At 42.9% G+C, this 7914-nt stretch overlaps 1 pseudogene; it reads right to left on the bottom strand.

Annotated features, from left to right (window-relative positions):
• Window positions 1-2484: 2484 nt before the first annotated feature.
• LOC115359838 (uncharacterized protein K02A2.6-like) lies at window positions 2485-5345 on the bottom strand (annotated as a pseudogene).
• Window positions 5346-7914: the final 2569 nt, after the last annotated feature.

Below are 7914 nucleotides of genomic sequence, written 5' to 3'. Positions count from 1 at the left end.
CTCTTTCAGCTCACTGTTTAAGCTCATAGCTAATGAGACAGTAGGGAGAGAGAGGACAGACCACAGGAGGAATACTGAGCTTTTTATTCTTTCAAAAAGTCTGTCAGGATATTAATGTCAAAAATAGTTCATATTTTACTGATATTTTGAGTTTGTCTCAAGATAGATATCTTTTTTTTTTTCAATTTAAAGTAGGCTATTTGTACTTTGAGTTTGATGTTGTATAGGCCCACAGTTACACTTTATAATTTAAATGTATAGGCTAAGGGCTGTGCATTTTAAGTTGCATTATGTGTCATAGTTTCATTTCATTTTCTTATTTGATCTCAAAGGGACAGTGTACAGCTCAAACATATACTGTATGTCACTATTTGATGCCATATCTTGCTTTGTTTTTTGTTGACACTACAATAAATCTGTTTTATGAAGAATTTTGATGTAGTTGGATTATTTAAGGTATTTCCTCTGGTTTTAGAGCTTCTTTTGAGTTTCTAGTTCTTGTAAAGCTACTTTGATGGACTGTAGTGGAAATTATTTAAAACATATGAACATGATGATCTCCATAACCAAGCCCCAACTTACCTCCACGACCTCCTTCATGAATAGCCTACTCCCTCCCGCACCCTCCGCTCTTGATGACGGAGCGGCTCAGAGCCTTTTCAGCAAAACGAACCAACTGAGAATCACCTCACTGTGTGTTTCTGAGGACACACACACACACACACACACACACACACAATCAGAGGTGAGCATGTGACGTCAGCTGAGTCGTGCCGTGTTCGGGTGGTGTCGGGATTATCAGACAGTTCAGCTTCCCGGCAGGAAGTGCACGTGAACGCCTCACCAAATCATCCCGTAAAGTCGGGATTTAACACGAAGTGACGTTTCAAAGTGTCAGCTCACGGCACCGAGTTTTCTGTGAAAACCAACCTGCTCTGTTAAAACCTCAGCGGGCCACAGCGGAACATTTCAAAGTAAAAGTCCCGTCTGAGAGATTTTGTCCGCAGATGCTTTGTTTTCCTCTGCGGGGGTTTAAATGAAACAGTGAGCAGTGTGAGTTTACTGGCCAAAGCCTTCACGGCATCAGATTATAATCTCATGACGTCCAGAGTCCCAAAGCACAGGGATGCAGGTGGGAGCTGCTGAATTCTCCCATGAGTCCGATGAGGACGTGAACGCAGCACAAGTGAAAGTGAAACTTTGGTTGAAGGTTTGGACGAGCCGCGACCAGGAGGCTCATCATCATTAATGTTGGACTGTCCCACTGTCATGATGTAGAAGAGCTGCACACGTTCAGACGGCAGGAGAGGATTTCTGTTTATCTTTGAGTTCAAGTCCAAGAAGAAAGAAAGAAAGAAAGAAGAAAGAAAGAAAGAAAGAAAGAAAAATAATCTTCCGCTTCTGCTGTGAGTCTCTACTTTTGTCTGACGCCATTTTCAAGCTGCATTTTTCACTGTTGAGTTCATCTGTTAGAAATAAATGTAAAAAGTAAATCAGTGATAATTTTCTTTGTGGTGATAAAAAAAATCTCATCAGGCGGTAAAAACAAATGTTTTTAATGTTTTTTAAAGAGCAATGTGCAATCCTCTTTTGCAGTGGCACTTTGTATAATATGCACTAGCACTTTTTTAGGGCATTGTGCAATATTGATGGACAATATACGTATTCTGTCTGTTCAGCAGCACTTTTTGGCACTAGCGCTTTGTAGTAAATAGCCCCTCGTCTTTGCACAATGGCTCTGACGGTATGTGTATGTCTTGTGTGATTCTGTGTGCCCGTTTTTGTGTATAATTTGTTTATTTTCTTTATATAACATTGTGACCCTGGAAACAATCAGGAGGACGCAGGACTCCAAAAATATCTTTCTTGGATTTTACTGGCACATGGTAGTCTACACATACAGAGAGTGAGAGAGGAAATCACCTGACATGGACTTCTACATGTAGATTTTCTAACAGGAAACCCACACCTGGAGCCTAGAGCTCCCTCTAGAGTATAAGAAGTATAAGTCTCAGGATACTACATCCCTCCCCTCTCAGGTCTGCAGACTCACTGCAAGAGAAAAATAACATAAATTAAGCAGCATTGTACTTAACATACATTTTATATAACATGTATACATTTAACTCAACTTCAATTTAACTCTTAAATTGTAACTTAAATCTGGGTTTTAATATTTTGAACTTAAACTCACTTTTAAATGCAATACATAAATGTCTCTGTGACAACCTAGAATAATTTGGTTTCACAAATAAATTTAATCATAAGTAGTATTCACTGCAGATCTGATAAACCAGTGTTTTGTTTTGTTTTTTTTCCAATGTTAACTAAGGCCTATAATAATCAGGTGGGGGCCTCTCTCTAATAGAGCGCCTTAAGGGTGGTGTTCCTTGTTCCTGCAGCACAGGTGGGGGCTCACTCCCCAACATGGGTATGTCGCTTTTAAAGTCTTCCACAGGGGTTGGAGAGTCAGAGGCCCTGACCTCAGGGGACTGCACTTCTTCTGGTATCACAAGAGATGGTGTGTTTCACCACCTGAGGTGTACTGGGATCGGTATCAGGAACACCACTTAGCTCTCTCTTCCTGATTTGGTCAACATGTCTCCTCACGACCTGTCCATTTCCAATGAGGACTGTACATGACAGAGGACCTGTGCAGCTCTCAACTGTTCCAGGGATCCATTTGGGACCATATCCATAGTTCCTTGTAAAAACTGGATTCCCAGGTGAAAAACTTCTGAGCTTGGTGCGGTTGTCATGATTAACTTTTTGTTTCCACTGTTTCTTTTCCACCTTAGACTTCAAGTCGGGGATTAACAGGTCAAAGGCAGACCTGGGCCTCCGTGACATCAGCATTTCAGCCGGAGACAAGCCTGTGGTGGAGTGTGGAGTGATTCTGTAACTAAACAGGAATCTGGACACTTTTGCTTCCAAGCTCTCATTTACTCCTTGCATCCTCTTCATCCCCTCCTTAAAGGTCCGAACTGCTCTCTCAGCCAATCCGTTCGATGAAGGATGGAAAGGGGCTGAAGTCACATGCTTTATCCCATTTTTAGACATGAAATCAGCAAACTCCACTCGTGAAGCATGTAGCATTATCACTCACCAACATCTGTGGCAATCCATGGACACTGAAACTTTGTCTGAGCTTTTCAATGGTTCCATGAGTAGTTGCTGTATTCACAGGATACACATCCATCCATTTAGAATGGGAATCAACCAGTACCAGAAACATCTTGCCCAAAAACGGACCTGCATAGTCCACATGGAGTCGAGTCCAGGGCTTCTCTGGCCATTCCCAGGGATGTAAGGGTGCTGTAGAAGGCGACATGCTATTCTGTTGACATGCATCACACTGGTGTACCTCCCTCTCAACATCCTGATCCATCTGCGGCCACCAGACATATGACCGGGCCAGTCCCTTCATCCTAGACATCCCTGGGTGGGACTGATGCAGCAACTTTAACAAAATTTTCCTTCCTTTCTGGGGAATAATGACTCGAGCACCCCAGAACACATCCATCTTGCACACTGAGCTCCAAGCGTCGAGAGAGTAAGGCATACATTCAGGCTCCACTGTTAAAGGCCATCCTTTTAGCACATATCCATGCACACGTGACAGTGTCACATCTTTAGCTGTCCAATGCCTTACTTGTTCTGTGGTCACTGGTGCATCATCCATTCCATCCAGCATCAGCACCAGATCTTCCTCTTCCTCAGCAGGGAATGTTTCTGGCAAGGGAAGCCTACTGAGGGCATCTGCATTTACATGCTGCTTTCCAGGCCTGTATACAATGTGATACTCATAAGCTCTGAGCCATACAGACCAACGCTGAACACGTGGAGACACCATCTGAGGAACAGGTTTAGTTTCATTGAACAGGGAGATCAAGGGCTTGTGATCAGTCACAATTGTAAAGTTCCGGCCATAAAGGTACTTGTGGAACCTTTTTATTCCAAAGATCACAGCCAAACCTTCTTTATCCAGCTGTGAGTATTTCTTCTCCGCTGGTGCCAAGGTTCGAGATACAAAACCAATTGGTTTTTCTGTTCCATCTTACATCCTGTGGGACAACACTGCCCCCACGCCATATGGTGAGGCATCGCAGGCTAATATTAAAGGCTTCCCTCCCGAATAATGCACCAAAACATCAGCTGACTTCAGTAAGTCTTTGGACCTCCTGAAGGCTTCCTCTTGACGGTCACCCCAGCTCCAAACCACATCTTTCCTCAGCAGATGATGTAAAGGGGCCAGCAATGTGGAGAGATTTGGAAGGAATCGGTTATAATAATTCAACAAGCCCAGGTAAGCCTTGAGCTCTGTCATTGAAGTTGGGGTGGGTGCGTCAACAACAGCTTTGACCTTGACCTCCACTGTGTGAACTCCTTTCGCATCCACTTTATGTCCCAAATACTGAACTTCATCAGCCAGCAGTGTGCATTTGCTTCTCTTTAATCTGAGACCAGCATCTTCTAACCTGGTCAACACCTCATCCAGGGTCTTGAGGTGCATTTCTCTGGTTTCCCCGGTAACCAGGATATCATCAAGATATACAGCAACTTGTGGTATTCCCTGGAGAACCCCCTCCATGGTTCTCTGGAATATTGCAGGGGCTGAGGATACACCAAATGGTAATCTGTTGTATGTAAACATTCCACGGTGAGTATTTACAGTTAAATACTTCTTAGACTGGTCATCCATTTGGATTTGCTGATATGCATGACTCATGTCAAGTTTGGTGAACTGTTGCCCGCCAGCTAACACTGCCATCAAATCCTCTACTTTTGGTATGGGGTACTGTTCCAGGGTGGAGACTCTATTCACAGTCAATTTATAATCTCCACACAATCTACAGGCACCATCAGGTTTGAGCAAAGGAACCACAGGAGCTGCCCACTCAGAATACATGACGGGAGTAATGATATTCTCTTTTAACAGTCTGTCAATTTCAGCATCAACTTTAGGTTTCATAGCATAGGGAACAGATCTGGGTCTATAAAAGAGTTTTTTCAATGGAGGGCATTTTTCACTTTTCTTTGAATGTTTTCTTATTCAGGATGGTGAGTCCACAACCAGTATCTACTTCAAATGTCACTGGTTCTTCATTTAAAGCCATGCATACCTTGTAGGGTGGTTCCCCCTCCTCCTCCTCCTCGCCCAGGACACTGTATAATGGGAATGCCTGTTCCTCCTCCTCACTCCCTTCTGCCACTCTGGGAGAACAATAATGCACATTTCTCTCCTGTGTGAAGTGTCGTCCTCTTCCTCTGGTTCTTCTGTCAGCATTCTTTTCAGCATTAGACTTTTTCTTATTGCGACAAGCTCGGCCAATGTGTCCAGTCATTCCACATGCATGACATTTTTCCTTTTTGAACCGACAGTCTTCAGGTGCATGTTTACCCTTGCAGCGATAACAGTCTTTATCCTTTTCTGCTCTCCCTGGCTCTCTCTCTTTTGCCCCCTGCCGATCCACCAGCCCTCACTGCATTACAGGACATGGCTCCTGCCTTTGCCTGCAAATCCTGCACATTTCTGTTGGCAGTCTCCATTGCTTGAGCTAGAGACAGGGCACTTTCAAATGTGAGATTGCTCTCTGACAATAATCTTCTCTGGATGCGATCATCATTTATTCCACATACCAGCCTGTCCCGTAACATTTGTGGAAGTGTCTCTCCATAATTACAATCTTGTGCCAGTTTCCTTAACTCAGCCACATATTCAGCTACAGATTCAGTGGGTCATCTCATTCGTGAATCAAATTTAAACCTCTGGACAATTTCACTTGGCTTGGGGTTAAAGTGGTTCTTTAATAAAGTTACCAACTGGGCAAAAGTCTTTTCTCCAGGTTTTGCAGGACTTAGGAGGTTTCTCATCAAACTATAAGTTTGTGCTCCCACCACACTGAGCAATATGGACTTTTTGTCTTCATCAGTGATATCATTTGCAGTAAAGAAGGTTCCATTATCTCACAGTATTCCTCCCAAGCTTGCACTTTTCCCTCAAATGGAGGCAGGGATCCTATTGTTGCCATCTCACCTGCTTGTCTTCCCTTCCCCCAAGGCTTTTGTCCACCTGGAGTCCAATCATTCAATCAAGCAATCAATCCATGCACAGGGCCAGGGAGCAGGGCAAAAAAGCGAAAAAAAACATTTCTCCAGATTATCCTCGTCGCCAATATAACATTGTGACCCTGGAAACAATCAAGGAGGACGCAGGACTCCAAAATATCTTTCTTGGATTTTACTGGCACATGGTCTACACATACAGAGAGTGAGAGAGGAAATCACCTGACATGGACTTCTACATGTAGATTTTCTAACAGGAAACCCACACCTGGAGCCTAGAGCTCCCTCTAGAGTATAAGAAGTATAAGTCTCAGGATACTACACTTTATTTTCTATCTAATGTGAACATCAACCTGCCAAGGGACTACGGAGGGAAATTAGACTACGGCTATAATCCGACATATTAACATTTATTGTTCATTAGTATGTACTCTCCCTTTTAAATAAATAAATAAATATAAAATAAAATAAAATAAAATAAAATAAAATAAATGTTAGCCAGTTAACCAGGGGCCTATTCCATCAAGCTGGCTAACGGGATAGCCTGGCTTATTTCGATGAGTCTCGCTAATTTAAGTGAGAGTTCCGTTCCATCAAAGTGGCTTATATGAGTTGCAGCTCAGTAACCATGGTAACTTAGTCAGCAGAACTAGCCTGCTCCGTGGCGGCTTACAGCCAAGCTTAGCTCAGCTGTCAGAGAATGTCCGACGGACGCAAACAGACCCCCAAATGACGGCTCCGTCACGTCTATATTGTTGCCCCGGCATCACATATTCAATTTAATTAAGTTCAAATTTAATTATGTAGCACCATGTCCGTGTTCGGAAATATAAATTCAGACGTAGCCTATTTCCCACAATGTGACCAAGCATGAATGTACGTGTTACTTAATAAAAATAAACCTAATGAAAATCATGTGTTATCACTGTCAGTCTCCGAAATCAACCGAATAAACATCAATTACTCAATCAAATTTTATTCATGTAGCACAAGTCATACATAAAATGCAACAACAAGCGTTGAACATAAAAGGGTTGAAAAGAACATGAGTTTAAATAAAAAAAGACGTCTTATTTTATTTCCCACCCGCAATTTGTGATGACCCGCCTCTATTCTGCCCGAAGCCAATAGATTAGTTGACATAGGTGAGGGACGTTTACAAGACACATATTTCAGTTAATCCTAATTGGATTCATGGTCATCCCACTTTTTGAATGATCCCTTTATATTTGGATTTTTACATGTAGCCTACCTATAATTTCATATGTAATGTAAATTCCTAAGTTTTGAAATCATTTAGCCTATTAACCATTAAAAAAACAACAACAAAACAAACTCAATAATCATCATTTTGTTCAAGCTGTGAAGACAAAGAATGAAAGCATTAAATACAGTCCAAACCATGGCTTTCTGTTGTGTTTAAATTTATAGGCTACTTAGCCTACTTCCTTCTCCAGTTTTTTGATTTCCATATCCCGACGGTGTCGCGCCGGTCAACAATCCTGCTTCCGGCGCCCCCCTGGCCACTAGCGGCGCCCCTCCAGCAGATGGCGCCCTAGGCAATTGCCTATACCGCCTATGCCAAAAACCGGCCCTGTTTGTGATGATTTCTCTATATTCTTCATATAGTTCCATCAGCGTGTCTGCTCCGCCGCTGAAAATGTCGAGGCTCTCCCTTTCCCCTCCTTTTGAGGCAGTTGTACGTTCGTTTCGACAGTCGACTGTTCTGGGCTGCTTATGTACCCCGTGAACGAGCGCACTTGAGGCTTGTTCAAACGTGGCTAGAATTAGCGCTGACTTGACGCGGCTGAATCGCGTTAGTGGAACGGGTTGAGGCTTTAGTGAAAG

The sequence above is a fragment of the Myripristis murdjan genome, chromosome 5 (assembly GCF_902150065.1).
Source record: "Myripristis murdjan chromosome 5, fMyrMur1.1, whole genome shotgun sequence".
Taxonomy (NCBI): domain Eukaryota; kingdom Metazoa; phylum Chordata; class Actinopteri; order Holocentriformes; family Holocentridae; genus Myripristis; species Myripristis murdjan.
This window is presented reverse-complemented; position numbering and strand designations above follow the sequence as displayed.